A 21,335-nucleotide genomic window follows, 5' to 3' on the forward strand; every position below is an offset into this window, starting at 1 on the left:
TGAGATGGCTTTTAGTGACAGTCCACCTTTCATGATTGGGGAGGATTACCGGCCTGACATTGCCCACCGTCACGGAGACGGTCCTCCGACGGGCGGGGTGCGGGGCACCAGAAGACCTGAACTGCGAAAGGCTGCACCTCCCCGTCTCTGGGGCGCGCGTGGGGCGGGGCGGGGCGGGGCGGGGCGGGTGGGGCATCGTGCCCGCCCCCGCCCCTACATGGTTGGGGGCGTCCTGGAGCCGGTGCGGGCGCGCCTCGCGGGAGCTCTCTTCCTCCGGGCCTGTGGGCCTCTGGCTGCGGGACTGGCCTCTGGAGAAAACGGGGAAGGCATGGTTTGTGGGGACTCGTTGGGGATTGCGTCTTCGGCGTGTTTTTTCGGCATCTCGAGTTTTCCTGAGTGAACACGGGAATTGAAAGTGTTAAAGGGACAGTGAACCTCCTGGCCTGGTGTCCACCTGAGTCCTACCCTAAACGCCCTGGAGCAGCGGGGATGAGCTGGTGGCAGGTTTGCCTTGCTCCCCACCAGCTTTCCCAGGCGCCCTGAAGCCTTTTCCTACAGGTTCCTATGGGGCGCGGAGCCCGCCCCGGAGCCGCCCCGCGGGAGAGCACCCCACGTGGTCCCCGCAGGCTGGGACTTGCTGTGGCGGTAACCATGGGAACGGGCCGGGGCAGCCTGGCGCTCTGCGCAGGCGGGTTGGCTCTGGTTCACTCCAGCACTGCAAAAATAACTGGGGAAGGAGCTCCAGCGCCTTGTTTTGGTATAAATTTTAGAGGACTAGGACTCTAGCAGTGGCTGCGAATAACAATGATTCTCAATTTTAGCGTTAGAATGAGGAGTTGTTAGTCTGAAGGATAGGTGGTTCCTGATACAGTATTAAATGCCTAGGTCTTAACTGAGTTAATTTTAGAGATTGAACAGTGATTTTTAGGAGACCCTAGTAATTGGCATGTATAGACCTACTCTACAGGACCCTAATGAGAAGCACTGTCAAATTCACTTTACAGCTGTTGTAAATGAGCCATCGTCATGAGACGTTCTGTTGAAGTTAATATTTTGTCCTTCATGATATAAGAACTCAAACTTAGAAAAAAAAAGCTTTGGACAATTAAATATATTCAATATAGAAGTGATTTTTAAATGCTATTGCATTAAATACAGATGCCGAAACCGGTTTGGTTCAGTGGATAGAGCGTAGGTCTGCGGACTGAAAGGTCCCAGGTTCGATTCTGGTCAAGGGCATGTACCTTGGTTGCGGGCACATCCCCAGAAGGGGGTGTGCAGGAGACAGCTGATCGATGTTTCTCTCTCATCGATGTTTCTAGCTCTCTATCCCTCTCCCTTCCTCTCTGTAAAGAAAAAAAAATCAATAAATGCTATTGCATTAAATACAGACAAATTGGGAGATTTAGTCTTCAAGACTCCTACAAAATGACTTAAATTTTGCTGCTACCTGAAGAAATTTTACTTCCACATTTGGCAGTAATTTGGTTTAACTTGCCTTCAAGCATCCCAAAACTCCATACAATGTAAAGTTCTGAGCAGAATCTCAAATGAGAAATTTTGTAAGAATACAGTTTAATATGATTGGTCTGGAAATGTCAGGGCTGCTGCTGCTGAAAGGTTGGCAAGTTTATTACTAAACGGCAGACTTCTTATATTTAGCATCTTTTGTACCTGTACTATAGATGTGTTAAATTAATATGAGATAATTTATGTAGAAATGCTTTAAAACAATGAAAGCACTACATACATTTTTATATTTATAGTTAGAATGATTGGTCCATTAGCATACGGTACTTGCCAGTAAACTGATTAAGCTGAGATAATTGGGACATAGTGAGAGGCTATTTAGATGATTAGTACCAGGATTAAGGGTGGCACTGTTTCTATGTATGGAAAAAGTCGTTGGAGTTCTTAAACTATTCTCAACTTCCAAATCCTTGCAATTGTATAGGCATCATTTGAAAAATGGAAGTAAAAAAGGTTACTAGCCTGTACATACTGAGTTTTGAAAAATATTTGCTTTTTTTATCTAAATATTTTACATTTATGTAAAAGCCCTGATATTCTTTTCAGTTAGGTTTTCTAAACTTATCAAGAAAGATAATCTTCAGGAGCTTAATGCATTTCCAAGGCAGGGAAAGGGGGCAAGGCTTAGAGCTATATGAGATAAACTCAGATTTGCCACATCTATTTACGGCTAGGGTTCAGGATCTGAAGAAGGGGCTGCACACAAAGAAAACACTAGACAAGAAATATGAATTTAGAAGGCATGGGGGTGGGGAGGGGGCAGGCGGAAACCTCTCTCTAATGGAGAAGCTCACTGAAAACCTGGACCTGTCAGCTTTTATTCACTTGAATACACATTTTCCCTTTAGCAATGCATACAGGCAGATCAAAGGTAAAGTTTGGTAAACAGTAAAAGGATTACCAGGTTAGGGACTTGCCTTCAGCCATTGAGCCCACAGCAGGGCAATATTATGCTGTTTTCAGCCCTGCTGAATATCAAAGTCCATTGGCCTTCTAATGGGACTTTTTGAATAATATGCTAATTACTGTTGGTTTTAGTCTCCTGCATTTCTCCCTTTTTGTTTTCTTAATAAATCTAGAAAGGTGTATGCCATTTGCAGGGCTTGAGTCCTTTTAAGACTTTTCATTCTGCATCTGCAGACTAGAATTAAACATATAAGAACAAGAATGAGACAGACAATAATGATTATGCTAAAAAGCAAATGTAGGGAGATCCAATGAAAAGGATTTTGTTCTTTTATGTCCATTTTAAAGTGCTGCCAGGCATTTAAGGAACTAGTTTGTAGTAGGCTCCTTTCTGGGCCCTCAGTTCTTTATGGGTCCCCTTCCCAATCACTGTCCCCAGCAATGATATTCGAGTTCTGGATGGTGGACAAATGGTGGGCAATTACAGTGCAGGTCCGACCTTCTTTGGCTTTGTCCAGGGCAACCTGCACCATTGCACACCTGGTGACTGCTAGCATGGCAAGGTTTCTTCACCATCCCCCAGGTACTCTCTGGACTGTTTCTCCTCTTCATTTCTTATCTTCAGTATGTTGCTTGGGGCTACTGCTATCTGTGGCTCGAGTAGTCTGGTCAGTTCCTCTCTAGGATCAAAGTTGAATGTTCCTTGCACGAATCCACACGGGCTTGGAGGAGTTTTCTGGAAATACACAAGCATATCCTCAACCAAAGGTTAACAAGGGGTCTGGGCCCTTCCATAAACCAGACTCGGGATCTTTCCATTTAAACAAACCATTTTCCTTTGGCTTATTCTAACACCAGTGTGATTCCATAGGTGTCTTGCCATCAGCATTATAAGGGAAACAATTTAAAGTAATTAAGGCTTGATGTAGTTACTTACAGGAGATTTCTCCACTATTCCCCCTTTTTGCTTTTCAAGTTGGGATTTTAGAGGTCTTTGAGGCAGATGTAACATGCAAGGGGGACATTCCTTGATAATCTGTTTTGCCTGCTGTATAATGTTTTGGCAGGCTGATGTAAATGCTGATGAGATTCTGTGGCCTGTTTTAATAAAGTAACTAATTGATTGGCGTATGCATTTCCTTTTGTTAAAGGACCAGGCAGGGTGGTATGAGCCCTGATATGAGTAATATAAAAGGGGAATTGTCTTTGCTGTACAGTTTGCTGTTTAAATAGTATAAATAGACTTTGGTCACTGAGCCATTTTAATTGAGCAGTCTCAATTCTATTTACTAGGCCAGCATCATAGGCAGAATCAGAAATAATATTAAGAGGCTCTTGGAAATCCTGCAATACAGCCTTAATAGTTTCTAATTTAATTCTTTGCACAGAAGTATGACTGGTCTGGATGACTTGGTCTGAATTCATTGCATGATAAGCAGCTTTACCATTAGATGAAACAGTTAATGCTCCAGGAATAGGTTCCTGCCTAGTATTTTTTGGTATAATAGTAGGGGTGTAATATAAAACCTGTAGTAATTTGTGTGTTTTTATTTTTTTTTCATAGATAACAACTAAGTTTCTCTGAATATCCACTTAGTCCAATTTGCCAATTTAAATCAGTCTGAAATAAGGTTTATTTTCTAACTTCATTTGTCCTTGGGTGTGGATAGTAAATGACACTAACTGAATTTCTGCTATCAGTCTTTGAGTATATTGACATAAGCTTTGTTTGGGAGGCAAAATGCAAATTACTTACTTTTAAGTGTCCTTGGTTTAGGGAAGATAGGATTTACTAGATGGTCCCAAACCACTTGGCATTTATATTTTTTAAATGGTTGCAAACTACTATTTCATGCTGTATTTGCCATCTCACTGCTCAAGTGAGGCAAGCCACAAAATTAGAAAATGATTCTGTATGTCTTTGGATACACTTAATAAAAGCTTTCTTAGGATTTCTAAGTATATTGAATAAATTTTCCATTTCTCTCATAGAGATTTTTAGATAAGATCTTAACTAATTAACGTACTTTCCTTTCGTATTTCTACTTTTTAAGGCCTAATACATTGACTTTTAATTACAGTTCCTAAATATTTGAAGGGTGTTTCCCTCTGCATTTCCTCCCACAGCAATTTCTAAGCCATATTTAGAGAGTTTCTCTTAAAAACTTTTACTTTCTTTTAAACAGCAACCAACTTGGTTGCCTTTCAGAAAAACCAGTAGGAGAGTGGTATGCTGGACAATACTGCATACATTTCAAGTAAAAGTAACTCTCTTTTTACTTATGGTGTCTCATTAATGGTGAGATTTAATGCTTGAATAATAACTTTTGGTTTACTTTGTAAATAGTAATGAAAGAGATATTAAAATTTCTCTTTTTGTTAGCTTAAATTTACTTCTAAACAGCATTCTTTTTGGCTAGTGCTAATTTGCATATGTATGCAAATTTTACTAGAACCAATTGCTCATAAAATATTGGCTTCTCATATAAATAAGTTTATATGAGACCTTGATTATGTTGTGAAAAGCTAACTTATTAAGTAATTAAAGTATGCATCTCTATTGACAAAGTAAAGTAAGTAAACTTATACATTTGACCTATGAAGTACAGATGCCACCCCATCCCCCAGCCTAACTGAAGAGTAGGCTATCTGAGGGCTCCTGTCTTAAAATTCTGCTGCTGGATAATCTGGTTCTGCTTTAGAAGTATTCAGTAACTTTGTCCTGCCCTCCCTTTCCTTATTAACCATTTACTCTGTCCTTGGCAGGGGAGATGAGGGTAGTGGTCCAGCCTTTTTTAAACTTTCCTGAGACTTTATGACCCTTTCACAACTCTTGCAAATAGTTAACTTTAGCACTCATTTCTCTCTGTCAAAACTTTTTTCCATCTCATTACATATATAACCTTCACAAATGTCATACTTTCAAATTAGTCTTCAAACCTTTTTTCTATGTCCTTTAAAAATGCATAACCATACCTTAGACCTTCTATTAAGTATTTCTACTTGAATATTTATTCTTTCTATATATACCTTTAGGAACTTGTATAGACCTTTTTCCTCTTTTTCCTTTAAAATGTATATCCTGGTTCTATTCTTAAAACTATACAATATTTAAACCTTAATTTTCCAAAGATAATTAAAAGTAAACAGCCAGAATTTCGTAGATGGACATTTATCAACACACCTTTTGTAATTATTCTAAAAGACATCAATTAAATTTAAACCGGTTTTTATATTAAAAATTTGGTTCAGACTATATAATTAATCCTTCTTTATAATCGGGCCAATAAAATATTATATCCTAGGTTGAAATTTTACCACACATATTACACATAAGGACTACAATGTATTTTGAACTACTAATTTTTCTAGAGAATATACAAGAATTATTTTTCTCAAAAATGAATTTTTATACTTTATACATTTTGTTATCACAACTATATAATTTCTTCCACCTTAATTTGAAATTTAAACTCTTAGAAGCCTAAAAATTTAGGTGGCAAGTTAAGTACTTAGCATTTCTCAGATTAGTAATATTTTTACATTTTTAGCTATATATTTCAAGTAAAATAGAAGACATATTTAATTAATAGATTCAATTCTATCCTCTAAATATTTCATATGAGGCAAACTCAGATTACTATTTCGGTATTTTGTCATTTTAAAATACCTAGATATTTAATAATTTTTATTATTTAATTCAGCAAATTCCAAAGTTTTAAGTTACCAAAGACTTTGGAATATTATTTATAGGAATATGAGACTGGTGAAAAGGCAGGGGGAAGAGGGAGTGGGCCTCTAGGCCTCTTGAATTTAAAACTGCCACATTCTTCTTTTAAGATAACATCTAAGATCACTGCTGTGGCACCTCTACTTTTACAGGGAGAAGGGACACTGGCCCTTTCCTCTAACAGAGAGTGCAGTCTGTTGGCCTTCCTTCGTCCTCTTTCAAAAAGTTTCTATTTAGGTCTGTTGCTCATATCTTGATTGGATTGTTTATCTTCCTTTTGTTGAGTTGTATGAGTTCCCTGTAAATGTTGGAGATTAAACCCTTATCAGTGATAACATTGGCAAATATGTTCTCCCATGTAGTGGTCTTTCTTGTTGTTTTGTTGATGGTTTCTTTTGCTGTGCAGAAGTTTTTATTTTGATGTAGTCCCATTTATTTATTTTCTCTTTATTTTCCATTGCCCTAGGAGCAGTATCAGTGAAGAAGTTCCTTCGGCATATGTCTGAGATTTTGCTGCCTGTAGATTCCTCTAATATTTTTATGGTTTCCATCTTATATTTAAGTCCTGTATCCATTTTGAGTTTATTTTTGTGTATGGTGTAAGTTAGTGGTCTAGTTTCATTTTTTTTTTTTTTGCATGTATCTGTCCAATTTTCCCAACACCATTTATTGAAGAGACTGTCTTGATTCCATTGTATGTTCAGGCCTCCTTTGTCGAATATTAATTGGGCATAGTGGTTTAGGTCGATTTCTGGGTTGTCTATTCTATTCCATTGGTCTATATGTCTGTTCTTGTGCCAGTACCAGGCTGTTTTGAGAACAGTGGCTTCGTAATACAGCTTGATATCTGGTTTTGAGATCCCACCTACTTTGTTCTTCTTTCTCAGGATTGCTGTGGCTATTCGGTGTCTTTTTTTATTCCAGATGAATTTTTGGAGAGTTTGTTCTAGGTCTGTGAAATATGCTGTTGGTATTTTAATGGGGATTGCATTGAATCTATAGATTGCTTTGGGTAGTATGGACATTTTAATGATGTTGATTCTACCAATCCATGAACACGGTATGTTCTTCCATCTGTTTATATCTTCCTTTATCTCTTTTTTCAGTGTCCTGTAGTTTTTACCATATAGGTCTTTTACCTCTTTAGTTAAATTTATTCCTAGGTATCTTAATTTTTTTGGTGCGATGGTAAATGGGGTTGCTTTTTTAGTCTCTCTTTCTATAAGTTCACTATTGGTATAAAGAAATGCCATAGATTTCTTGGCATTAATTTTGTATCCTGCTACATTGCCAAATTCATTTATTAAGACTAATAATTTTTTGATGGAGTCTTTAGGGTTTTCTATGTACAGTATCATGTCATCTGAAAATAAGGACAGTTTTACTTCTTCTTTTCCAATTTGGATGCCTTTTATTTCTTCTTCTTGTCTGATAGCAATGGCTAGTACTTCCAGCACTATATCGAACAGGAGTGGTGAGAGAGGGCATCCCTGTCTTGTTCCTGTTTTTAGGGGAAATGGCTTTAGTTTTTGTCCATTGAATGTGATGCTGCCTGTGGGTTTGTCATATATGGCTTTTATGATGTTGAGGTATGATCCTTCTATTCCCACCTTGCTGAGAGTTTTTATAAAGAAAGGGTGTTGGATTTTGTCAAATGCTTTTTCTGCATCAATTGATATGACTATGTGACTTTTCTCCCTCAATTTATTTATGTGATGTATCACATTTATTGGTTTGCAGATATTGTACCATCCTTGCATCCCTTGGATACATCCTGCTTGGTCATGGTGTATGATCTTTCTAATGTACTGCTGGATTCGATTTGCTAGAATTTTGTTGAGGATTTTGGCATCTATGTTCATGAGGGATATTGGCCTGTAATTCTCTTTCATTTGGTTTTATTCTATAGCATCTGTGAAGAGATGGGGCTTAGGCCAAGAGGCCACCCAAAATTGGGCGGCGTGTGCCTTCTCTTAAGCTAGCCTTTTTCTCTTCTTGGGTATAGAAATCCCAGACGCATTCCTAAATTGTGAGAAATGTCTCATATATTCAAATTTCAAATGACTGGACTTTGAAATAAAAATCATGGCAAAAATGAGACTTTTAATAACATTCCCAAGAGCATGAGCGTCCATTTTATAGGATCACCAAAAAACCTAGTAAGTATTGGGCTGGGGCCTTTTTTTAGTTACTTCCCTTTGTCTAGGGAATTTTCCTAGAACCTGTGTTATCGGCCACATCTATCATTTATATTCTTTCTCTCCATCCCCACATTTTGTTTGCTCTGGGGAAATTTAGTAATGGCCTGGCTATCTACTGTTTCTTTTCTATTAAATTAAATTAAAGGCATGCTTAATAGACTAACAATAAACAAATTAAACCAAACAATAAAGACAGATAAAACAGCTATCAACAGACAAGCGCCCATAACACATACACAAGATTTAATAAATCAGAGTTCTTCTCATGGATCTTTCAGATGTTTTACATTGCCTGGGACTCACAGCCAGAATGTGGCCTAGAGCTCAGCCTGTTGTTCACAGATCTTATCCTATTCTGCTCTTCATAGCATTGACTGGCTTCTATAGTTGTTTTAGCTAAAATCTGCCTGTCTGGTGTAATAGGGTAATTTTCAGACAAAGCATTAAGGAGTCCTTTTGTTAAAGGACTGTTAGCCCCATTTTCTCTAGCTGTTGAGCCTTTCCACACTAGAGGCAGAGGATCCGGGGCCTTAAGTATTACAGACTTTTGACCCTCAATATGAAGTGGGCATTAATGCAGTTTGAACAAGAGCCCACCTAGTTAAAGATGACCAGGGCACTCGTTTTCCTTGAGCCTGATTTAACAGAGTACATTTTGACACCTTAACTCCTTTATCCTTGAGCATACAAGCTAAAAATTTACAATGATGTTTTTGCCTTTTACTCGAATTCTTCCCCATTATAACCTGGCTGAAATAAAAGATGTTCCTCGTCCACTTACGGTTCACACCTCCGAAGCTGGTACGGGCTTTGTGCACAGTGAACTCCCCCACTTTCCGGTGAACATTCCCACCTTTCCGGTGAACTTCCTCACTACACCTTTTTTGTTTTTTTCACTCAGGCGAATCTTTTTCCCCAGATGCCTATTTGGGCACCAGATGCTGCATCCATTTACGACTAGGGTTCAGGATCTGAAGAAGGGGCCATGCACAAATGAAAACACTAGACAAGAAATATGAATTTAGAAGGCATGGGAGCACAGGCAGAAACCTCTCTCTAGTGGAGAAACTCACTGAAACCCTGGACCTGTCAGCTTTTATTCACTTGAATACATATTTTCCCTTTAGGAATGCATACAGGCATATGAAAGTTAAAGTTTGGTAAACGGTAGAAGGATTATGAGGTTAGGGAATTGCCTTCAGCCACTGAGCCCACAGCAGGGCAATATCATGCTGATTTTCAGCCCTGCTGAATATCAAAGTCCATTGGCCTTCCATTGGGTCTCTTTGCATAATATGCTAATTACTGTTGGTTTTAGCCTCTGGCAAGATTATTCTAAAGTACTTTATTAGGGTTTTGAAAAAGGTCAGTAAGTTAATGTTAATATATATTACCCACCTATCCTATAAACTACAGAATACTTTTGACTATTGGCTAGTAGATTATAAGCTAACATCCAAATTTATTTCCCAATAAGTTTAAATAAAGGCAAATAATGTAGTTTCCAGTGCATCGTAAAATGTCATTTTACAATATCTATCACTCTTAAATGTTGAATGTAATTAAATATTATAGTATTTAGATACCCATCATCTATTTTTTAAAAAGTGAACTAGCTTTTTGATAGTCAAAGTTTCACAGTGTATTGCTATTCTATCACCTGTAGCAGTGGTTCCCAGTTAGGGACTGTTGCCTCTGGATTGATATTTGGCAATATGTGGAGTAATTTTGGTCTTAACAAGGGTGTGGGGTGGGGACTACTGGCATGTATTGTTAAGAGTCCAGGGACATTGCAAAACAACAATAATTAACCAGCCGAAAATGTCAACATTGCTGCACTATTGAGAAACGCTGACCTACAGAATTCTACTCTTATGTAGTACTAGAGGCCCTGTGCATGGGGGGATGTCCACTCAGCCCAGCCTGCACCCTCTCCAATCCGGGACCCCTCGGGGATGTCCGACTGCCAGTTTAGGCCCTATCCCGGGGATCGGGTCTAAACTGGCAGTCGTACATCCCTCTCACAATCCGGGACCACTGCCTCCTAACTGGTCACCTGCCTGCCTGCCTGATCACCCCTAACTGCCCCCTTTCAGCGTGATCACCCATAACCGCCTCTGCCTGCTGGCCTGATCGCCCCTCACTCCCCCCGCCCCCCGCCACTAGCCTGGTCACCTTACTGCACCCACTGCTGGCCTGGTCACTCCCAACTGCCCTCCTGCCAGCCTGGTCACCCCACGCAGCCTGCTGTTCAGTTGTTTGGTTGTCCCTCACTAACCGCCCTGCCAACCTTGTCGTCTCACGCAGCCTGCTGTTCATTCGTTTGGTCATCCCTCACTAACACCCCTGCCAGCCTTGTTGCTCCACACAGCCTCCTATTCAGTCATTACTGTTACTGTGACGGCATCCCGGATAATTTACATATTCCTCTATTACTAGTATAGATGGTTTTAGGCATGAAAGCCTTATTGGTTATCATTCTTTCATACAGCAGTGTGTGTATTTAAGTTTATTGCATATCTTGTGGTCATAATATTCTAAAAGTTAAGCCAATTCAGCAGATCAAAATATAAATATCACAATTTTCAGTTATTATAAAAAGTAATATTTTATTGAAATGTATTTCTTAATGAGATTGGGCTTTTCATCACTTTTCTTTAGTTGGCATGGATGGATATTTTTATTGCTAGAATTTGACAGAATTTAACTTTGCTGGAAGCAAAGACCAACAAGTAGTTAACATATAAATGCGAGAAGTCCGTCAGAAGGCTGATGGACTTTGATATTCAGCAAGGGCTGAGAATCAGCATTGTATTATCCTACTGCTGTCTGAAGGCAATCCCCTAATCTGATAATCCTTTATTGTTTACCAAACCTTACCAATGATGTCTCTCTGCTTTGCTAAAGGCCAAATGTGTATTCTAGTAAATAAAATGCTATAGGTCTGGACATTCAGGGAGCCACTCCACTAGAAACTAGATCTCCTCCTGGTTCTCCCATGCCTTCTAAATTTATATTTCTTGTTTAATAGATCCATTTGAGTATGGCCCCTTCTCCAGATCCTGAATCCTCGCTGCAAGTGGTTGAGGCAAACATCAATTCTTTTTCTCTCTCTTTTTTTTTTTTAGACATGTAATGCCAGAAGCCAGTTTCAGCATGTCATAATTGCAAGAGTTTTGTCAAAAGGTTGGTGAAGTTTGGGGGGCTCAACAAGGGTGAGCTACATATGTAGTTTACCTGTAGGATCGGCTGGAAAGGCACTTCCCCCAAACCTGAATAGGATTGTTACCTGCCAGACAGCTCAGGGCATCTCAATCTACACGTTATTGCCTCCTGTTGGCAAAACACCTGAATAGCTGTAGGTTATTCCCCAATCTGACAATGCTTCTGTACCCTACCCTTTGAAACTCTACCCTTTGAAGTATATTATCTCCACCTTGCTTTAGGACAAATTGTGTTAATAAAAAGCACTGGGTTCTGAGTCAAGGGGTAGTCTTTAGCTCCTTTAGCTGAAGCTCCTGTGACCCCCAATGCCTTTCAAAACTATCGTCTTTGGACTCCTTATTGAATCTGCGCATCAGCCTTTCTCCAGATTGCTGAACCCTTCATAATGCTGGGACAAGAACACCAACATTAATGGCCGCCCGAACTGGGGCTTGAACCCTGGAAACACCAACATTAATGGCGCACTTCTGGAGAAAGAAGGATTCGTCTGAGCGGAAACAACACCAGTGATGGTGGTTAAGATTAACTATGTGTAGAGCCCATGTCAGCTTCAGAACCCCGTGGATCCGCAAGTGCGTGAGTTATACTTTGTGTTTAAGTCAGATTATTATGGGGAAAAATTTGGTCAAAGCAAAATTATAAAGAAATTGGAATATCAAAAGGTACTTTTTAAAATCAGGCTACAAAAATAATGTTGTGGTTATCTTTAATGTGGTTTCTTGTTCAAATTAAAATCCTAATTTGTTTTGAAAATCTAAAATCTGTAATAAGAAATGAAACCCCGCTGACAAAACCGCCTCTGGTGTGGAGAGTTTCAAAGGTGGCTGGAGAGGGCAGAGCTATCAGCTCTCCCGAAACAAGACTACTTAAAGCTTTATTTAAAAACTAGAGGCCCGGTGCACGAAATTCATGCACGGGGGTCCCTCAGCCCAACCTTCACCCTCTACAATCCAGTAGCTCTCAGAGGATATCCTACTGATGGCTTAGGCCCACTCTACATGGTTCTCTGCTCTCTGTGGGGCCTGGAGGTTTCCTGCAGCCATGGAGATGAAACTCCCATGCCCTGCTGTCGCTCTCTGTCCGCTGCCGCCATGTGCCATGTGAAGGAAGCCCCAATGCCCTGCAGTGTGCTCTGTCTGCCAGGCCTGGGGGCTTCCCAGACACGGACACACTAAGGAAGCCCCCATGCCCTGTTGTCCAGGCTCTGTCTGCCATGTCTGGGGACTTCCCTGCCACTGCCCCACTAAGGAAGCCGCCATGCCTGGTTTTGCAGGGCCTGGCGGCTTCCCGGCTGCCGAGATCAGGAAGCCGCCATGCCCTGCTCTGCTGGCACTGGAGTCTTCCCGCCTCAGCGACCAACGGGAAGACTCCAGGCCCTGCTCCTCCGCGGGCTCCTTGTGTGCAGGGCCTGGCATCTTCCCGATCGCCGTGGCGACCAACGGGAAGACTCCAGGCCCTGCCATCCGCAAGCTCCGTGTGCGCAGGGTCTGGCATCTTCCCGATCGCCACGGCAACCAACGGGAAGACTCCAGGCCCCACTCCTCCACAGGCTCCTTGTGTGCAGGGCCTGGCATCTTCCCCATCACCACAGCGACAGGCCCTGCTCCTCCGCCGGCTCTGTGTGCGCAGGGCCTGGCGTCTTCCCGATCGCCGCGGCGACCAACGGGAAGACTCTAGGCCCTGCCCTCCGCCGGCTCCATGTGTGCCGCGGCGACAGGCCCTGCTCCTCCGCCGGCTCCGTGTGTGCAGGGCCTGGCGTCTTCCGGATCGCCGCAGCGACCATCGGGAAGACTCCAGGTTCTGCTCCTCCACCGGCTCCGTGTGTGCAGGGCCTGGCGTCTTCCCGCTGCAGCAGCACTAAGGAAGCCGCCATGCCCTGCTCTCAGTGCTCTGTTTGCTGGTGGGACAGGCCAGACACTCCAGCAGCAGGGCCGAGGGGACTGGGCGCCGCCATCTTGTGGGTATGGGGGCCGCCATTTTGTCGTGGAGTGACGCCTAATTTGCATATTGCTCTATTATTAGATAGGATTATAGAAGAACTCACAGGGAAATGCAAAATTTGGCTAAGGTCACTTTAGGTGCTAGTAATTACTTTGGAGAGTGAAATAGGAAAAAGTTTAAAATCTGTCTTTATTAAGCATGAAAAGATACGTGGCCAGATCTGTTACTGACGCTTCCCCCAAAGCAAGCAGTATGTGGGGGAAGAGAGACACATGGCAACTCTACAATATGAATGCCCACTCTCCCAGTATGCTAATTTAAAGTCTCCTTCTCACCATGAAAAATTTAGAAATGCATCTGGGATTTCTGTGCTCATAAAGAGAGAAGCTAGCTTAAAACAAATGCATGCAATTGTCCGATTTTTGGACATTTAGATAGGTCTAAGCTTAAATCTCTCTCTCTTTGTGATGGTACAAAAAAACCCCAGGACTGGTTTTTTCCTCAGAAAGATGGCGGATTTGACCCAGGAAAAGACACAGGCTAAGTACAAGCTGTAATAAGATTGGTATTTCCATAATAAAGAGTAGTTTTTAAAATACTAATGAACCATGTTAAAAAGTTAACTTTAAGGCCTTCAAGAAAATCAGTAAATTGTCTGTTACAAAAATTTGCCAAAGAAAATGCTTTAAAATAATTAAAATTGACTCTAGATTCTCAAAGAAAGTGTTGAAATGTAGATAAATAATGTATTAATTATAAAGATATAAGTAACCCAGGAATGCTGGTCAAGCCCTTTGTTAATAAAGAAGGCGAGTTGCCATTCCTCCAGCAGAACAAACAGGTAGGCCAGGTTTCCCGCTAGCAGCTATCTTTAAGGAGGAATGTGGTAATTTATATTTGAATAGACCAAACCTGTTTTGCCATCCAGAAATGTGGGTTTGGCAGCTTAAAATTTTGGAAGTTTTCTTAAATAATAAAATTTAATAAATATTTCGGTATTTTGAAATGAAAAAATGCTAAAATATTAATCTAAATTTGCCTCATGAAAAATCTAGAGGACAGAATTGAATCTATTAATTTATTATGTCTTGTATCTTTGAAATTTATTCTTAAAAATATAGTGTTTTAATCAAATAACTGTTAAATATTTGACTTGCCAGCTCTAAAAGTTCAAAATTCAAATTAAATTGGGAGAAATTATATAGTTGTGGTAATTAAATGCCTAAAGTATAGAAATTTATTTTTGAAAAAATGATTTTTGTATTTTTTTCTGAAATAATTAAGAATTCAAAATATATTATAGTCCATGTAGTAAAATTTCAACATTGGTCAAATTAAATAAAGAGGGTTAATTCTGTGATTCCCAACTGAAATTTTTAATGCAATAACCAATGTAAATTTAATTGATATCTTAAGATAATTATAAAAAGTATTATAATCTTTAAAAACATTATATATATAATATATATATAAAACATTATATATATTTAAAAACACTATATATATATATATATATATATATAATGTTTTTTTCCAAGTTAAAATTTCAAGGCTATAATTGAGGGATGACTTTAAAGCACTTCAAGGGCCCTGAAATGTTTTCAAGAAGTTATTCTCTCTTCTTAAAGGAAATATTTTTAAATTAAACCAATCTAATATACTTGAAATCACATGGAAAACTTGTTACTCAAAGACTAATTGCAGAAATTTAACTAATGTCATTTACTGTCCATAACCTAGGACAAGTGAAGTTAAAAAATAAACCTTATTTCTTTTTTATTTAAATTGGCTAATTGAAATAAGTGAATATTCAAAAAAACTTAATCGTACTGGACAAAAAACTGTTCTTGAAGTATTAACTAAAATTTTTGTTGATGGTTCATCTCATAGTAAAATTGCTTAACGTGCAATGAATCCAAAGCAGTCATATTTCTATGCAAAAAATTAAAATTAAAAGTTATCAAGACTGCATTATAAAATTTCCAAAAGCCTCCAAAACTTAAATCAAAAAGGGGGGATAGTAGAATAACATTCTGTAAGAAATAATATCCTGTAAGTAAGTTACATCAAGAAATTTTTTACTGTGAAAATTAAATTTCATTTGTAATGCTAACAGCAAGACACCCATGAAAAATCATATGGTGTCAAAATAAGCCAAAGGAAAATTGTTTGGGCAAAAATAAAAAAAGGATCCCAAGTCTAATTTATAGAAAAGATTCCTTTATTAACCTTTGGTCAAGAATATTTTGTATATTTCCAGAAAACTCCAAGCCCTTGTGGATTCCTGCAACAACGGATACCAGAGAGGAATTGACAGGACTGCTGCAGCCACAGAAATAGCAGTGGCCCCGAAGAACAAAGGAGAAACAGTCCAGAAGTGAAAATAATGAAGATTCCTTGTCATGCTAGCAGTCAGAAGCTGTGCATCGCTGCAGGTTGCCCAGGACCAAACCAGAGAGGGTCAGACCTGCATTGCCACCGTTTGTCTACCATCCAGAACTGAAATATCATTGTTGACATGTACACATGAGGAACTGATGGACATTGAAATTGGGACTCAAAGAACTGTTGGCCCAGAAAGAAACTGACTACAGGCTAATTCCTTTAATGCCTGACAGCAATTTAAAGGGACTTGATAGAACTCTGTCCTTTCCATTGAATTTAAAAATTTTAAAACATACATTCTTGTTTAATTTAAAAAATCAAAAAGGGTGAGATGCCAGAAGCCAGTTTCAGCATGTCATAATTGCAAGAGTTTTGTCAAAAGGTTGAAGCTTGTGGGCTCAACAAGGGTGAGCCACATATGTAGTTTACCTGTTGGAACGGCTGGAAAGGCACTTCCCCCAAACCTGAATAGGATTGTTAACTGCCAGACAGCTCAGGGCATCTCAATCTACACGTTATTGCCTCCTGTTGGCCAAACACCTGAACAGCTGTAGGTTATTCCCCAACTGACAATGCTTCTGTACCCTACCCTTTGAAACCCTACCCTTTGAAGTGTATTATCTCCACCTTGCCTTAGGACAAATTGTGTTAATAAGAAGCACTGGGTTCTGAGTCAAGGGGTAGTCTTTAGCTCCTTTAGCTGAAGCTCCTCTGACTCCCATTGCCTTTCAAAACTATCTTTCGTCTTTGGACTCCTTATTGAATCTATGCGCAGCTCCTTTCTCCAGATTGCTGAACCCTTCGTAATGCTGGGACAAGAACCCCGGCAATGTAAAGGGCAAAATATTTTGTTCACTTAATTTGGAAATAATAAGAATGTTAGTATAGCAATATGGTTCAGTTATTTTTATTCCTTCTGAGTAATATGCTATAAAACATTTACTGACAGTGATTGATCAGAATATTCCTAATGACATTAAGTTCTCCAGTTTAGTTTGGTTTAGAGGCACAGCATTAAAATCCCAACTTGAAAAATAATTTCTTACCTAGTCATTAATTTTCTCAGTATAGACTGTTTAGTACATTTGCAGTTATGTTCTAGAATGATGCACCATATTAACCCTTTGCACTCGCTTGCTTTTTTCTTGATTCCTTTATTCTACTCGGGATTTAATTTTTTAAATACCCCAGATTTTACAAAGTGTGGCAGTAGAATAAAAAAACGAGTTTATTTTCACACTAACTTATTTATTTGGATTTTTTTATATTTCAAATTATTGATACATTCAAAGAGTATAAAAAGAGCTGCTACCGATGCTAACCGTGTCGAGTCACACTCAACATCCGAATACAAAAGGTTAATATTCAGGATAGGTAAGAGATAGTCTTTTACTAAAGGCCAGAAGGGCAAATCTCAGTATTTGTAAGTACTCAAAAGAGTGTTTGATTTAAGACAGTGGTTGTTTATTAGTACTTGTTGGATGGGTGAATGGATGAACAGTTAAAAGAATGGACACTTTAGAATTAAATCCTATATAATAAAAGGCTAATATGCAAATCGACCAAACAGCAGAACGACCAGTCACTATGATGCACACTGACCACCAGGGGGCAGACACTCAACGCAGGAGCTGCCCCCGGTGGTCAGTGCGCTCCCACAGGGGGGAGCACTGCTCAGCCAGAAGCCGGGCTCAGGGCTGGTGAGCGCAGCAGTGGTGGTGGGAGCCTTTCCTGCCTCCGCAGCAGCACTAAGGATGTCCAACTGCCGGCTTAGGGCCAACATCCCCCTAGGGCTCCCAGACTTCGAGAGAGCACAGAATGGGATGAAAGACCACCCCCGCCTTTAGTGCACAAATTTCATGCACCGGGTCTCTAGTCTTACCTAATAATAGACAAACATGTAAATTGACCGTACCTCCGCTAAAACCACAGCCCATCAGGAGTATGTAAATTAACCCTACAAAGTTGGCGGGTTAATTTGCATATGCAGGCACAGAGTGGCCGGGTGAGGCAGGGCACCTGCTATGAGGGCGAGGGGGAGCAGAGGGGGCTACAGGACTTGGCAGCTCCCAGGCGGCCCGGGAAGGGGGACTTGGCTGCTCCCATGCGGCCCAGGAGGGACACTTGGCGGCTCCCAGGCAGCCAGGAGCGAAGCCAGGGGAAGGAAGACCTATTCTTGCACGAATATCATGCAATGGGCCTCTAGTATTATTATAATAATCAAGCTAGAAATGACAGGTGATAGCAGGGAAGCTGGTGAGAAATGGTGCATTCTGGCTATATTCTGAAGACATACCTAACTGAATTTACTCAAAATTCGGATGTAAAGAAGGGGACGCATCATCTGTCACAGCATGGTTTTTGTCTTAAACTATTTGAAGAAATACTGTTTACTAAGATGGGGGTCAGATTAATGCAAATTAAATGTAACTACATCGTTATAATCCATGATTTATATTAATTCAGGTAACATTGCAATGTTACATAGAGTTTTTCACCTTGGCTATGTTAATCCAAGGAGACACATTTTTCTCTTAGTAAATTTTTAAAACTTTTGGGGTTTTTCCAATTTGTTTCATCAGACAAAATAATATACGCCAAGACAAAAAATTAACACCATTTCAATGAGAGAATATGAAAAGTTAATAAAAATCTCTACACCTGTGTATATTAACATTATTAGCTACTTTATGGGTTGGCATGCATACTGACAGTGCCTCTTATTCAGTTCTGCCCAAGTATAAAATTTGAGGGTGTGGGTTCAGAGTCCAGTGGCAGAAACAGATATGTACATATCAACTTTATTACATGTTTGTGATAAATACTGAGATATAAGCAAATATTAAAGGAAAATAAACAAGGAAGAAATTCCTGTTTCTTCCGACATTATCTTTGCATTGAAAGCACTTCTCTCAGGAAAATAAATTGTGTGCACTAGGACAAATTTTGTTTCTCCTTTGACAGCCTATTTTCTTCTTAAGCTTCACATTCCTATGTCTCCTACCTCTACAAATCTACTGTTTTGTGCACATGGTGTTCCTGCCATCTCTGCTGGATAATGGCAGCTGCAGCACACTGCTACTCTGTTCTCAGAGAACTGCAGCTGCCACTTTTGGAAAAAAAGCATTCTTCTGGGTAATTAAAGCTCACACTTCTTTCTCAGTAAGGTATCTTTACCAGGATCCTTTCATGGACACCACACATATATATAAATTAGAGGCCCGGAGCACGGAATTCATGAATGGGGGTGTGTGTGTCCCTCAGCCCATCCTGCACCCCCTCCAATCTGGGATCCCTCTCACAATCCAGGACTACTGGCTCCCAACTGCTTGTCTGCCTGATTTCCCCTAACCGCTTCTGCCTGCCAGCCTCATCACTCCCTAACCACTCCCCTGCCAGCCTGATCAATGCCTAATTGCTCCCCTATGGGCACAATTGTTCCTACCTGCCCTCCCCTGCCAGCCTGGTTACCCTAACTGCCCTCCCCTGCCGGCCTGGTCACCCCTAACTTCCCTTCCTTGCCAGCCTGGTTGCCCCTAATTGCCCTCCCCTGCCGGCCTGGTTGCCCCTAACTGTCCTCCCCTGCAGGCCTGGTTGACCCCAACTACCCTCCCCTGTTGGCCCGGTCACCCCTAACTGCCCTCCCTTGTCAGCCTGGTCGCCCCAACTGCCCTTCCCTGCAGGCCTGGTCCCCCCCAACTGCCCTCCCCTGTTGGCTTGGTCACCCCTAACTGCCCTCCCTTGCCAGTCTGGTTGCCCCCAACTGCCCTCCCCTGCAGGAATGGTACCCCCAACTGCCCTTCCCTGCCGGCCTGGTCACCCCTAACTGTCCTCCCTTGCCGGCTTGGTCACCCCCAACTGACCTCTCCTGCAGGCCTGGTTGCCCCCAACTGACCTCTCCTGCAGGCCTGGTCACCCCCAACTGCCCTCCCCTGCAGGCCTGGTCACCATAACTGCCCTCCCCTGCAGGCCTGGTCACCCCCAATTGCCCTCCCCTGCAGGCCTGGTCACCCCCAACTGCCCTCCCCTGCCAGCCATCTTGTGGTGGCCATCTTGTGTCCACATGGGGGCAGCCATCTTTGACCACATGGGGGTGGCCATCTTCTGTGTTGGGAGTGATGGTCAATTTACATATTATCTCTTTATTATGTAGAAAGAGTGGCCATTTTCTTCAGCCTAATGGCTGTGCCAGTTATAAAGATTAGCCACAACTCAGGAAGGTCATCCCATGTTTTGTACTTAGTATATAATATGTGTGGTATAACGTATAAAATATATACTATAATAAATAATAATATATATTTAGTGTATACAATTGTATGGTTGAGCTATAGTGATTTGTTTTTTCTTTAAAAAGGGGCTCGTAAACCCTGTAGGTAAATAAGCAATAATTACCATTTGGGGAAACTAAAGATTCCAACATGTGGGGGGTGTTCATGTGCAGGAGAGGGTAACCTACACCCACAAGGAATTCTCTGACACCAGCTTTGTATTCTATAATTTAACTCAATTCTGACACTACCCAAAGATAGCATCAGATTGCACATATTAAGGGCTCAGTCCCACAACAAAGCCTTTTATTTCAGAGAACAATCACAAGCCCTGGCTCCTGTACTTCTGGCCAACCAACTATATATCAGGTTCCCATGACCCCCTCCTCAAGCAGGTTAAGGAGTGGGTCTTATAAGACTGCACCCCCACCACCTTCAGAAGCCAATCAGAATCCCAGATTATCATCTTTTTGTCTCACAGAACCCTCACAGAACCCTCCTTGGGTTTGGTTAATTTGCTACAGCAGCTCACAGATCTCAGAGAAACATTTCACTTACTAGATTACTTTGATCACTAATTGTAAAGGATATGACTCAGGATCAGGCAGATAGAAGAGATGCTTAGGGCAAGGTATGAGAAAAGGGTTTAGAGCTTTCCTGATGCTCCTGAGCATGCTGCTCTCCCCCACTCTCCAACAACCCAGAAGCCTCTGACCCCCATCTGTTTGGGTTTTTTTATAAAGGCTTCATTACATAGGCACGATCGATTAAATTATTGGGCATTGGTGATTGATTCCACCTCCATCCCATCTCAATTCTTCTCTGCTCTCCCTTCATCAAGGAGTAGGGCTGAAAGTTTAGACCCTTGATTCAAGTTTGGTTCCCCTGGCAACATGCCCCCATCCTTAAGTGCTTTCCAAAAGTCTCCTTGTTAACATAAACCCAGTTTTGGTGAAAGGGGCATGTTATATGACTGGACACCCACTTCACCTTTATGGCCCTGAAGCCATTTCAGGAACTGAGAACAGGAGACCAAAATATTAAAGATGCTCCCATTGCTTTTATTGGTCATAAAATTGTAAAGGTTCTGGGAGCTGAGAGCCAGGAACTTTTGGATGAAGACCAAGTTTTCTTATTATAAACTAG

At 40.9% G+C, this 21,335-nt stretch overlaps 1 long non-coding RNA gene across 2 annotated transcripts; it reads left to right on the forward strand.

Annotated features, from left to right (window-relative positions):
• Window positions 1-143: 143 nt before the first annotated feature.
• Window positions 144-17,155, forward strand: LOC307095928. Of its 2 annotated transcripts, XR_013813238.1 has the most exons (3): window positions 144-11,553; window positions 11,949-12,164; window positions 15,794-17,155. It is a non-coding gene; the product is annotated as an uncharacterized lncRNA (long non-coding RNA). The 2 variants fall into 2 exon arrangements; XR_013813237.1 differs by having other exon boundaries at window positions 144-12,164.
• The last annotated feature ends 4,180 nt before the right edge of the window (window positions 17,156-21,335 follow it).

The sequence above is a fragment of the Cnephaeus nilssonii genome (genome assembly GCF_951640355.1).
Source record: "Cnephaeus nilssonii genome assembly, chromosome: 3".
Classification (NCBI taxonomy): domain Eukaryota; kingdom Metazoa; phylum Chordata; class Mammalia; order Chiroptera; family Vespertilionidae; genus Cnephaeus; species Cnephaeus nilssonii.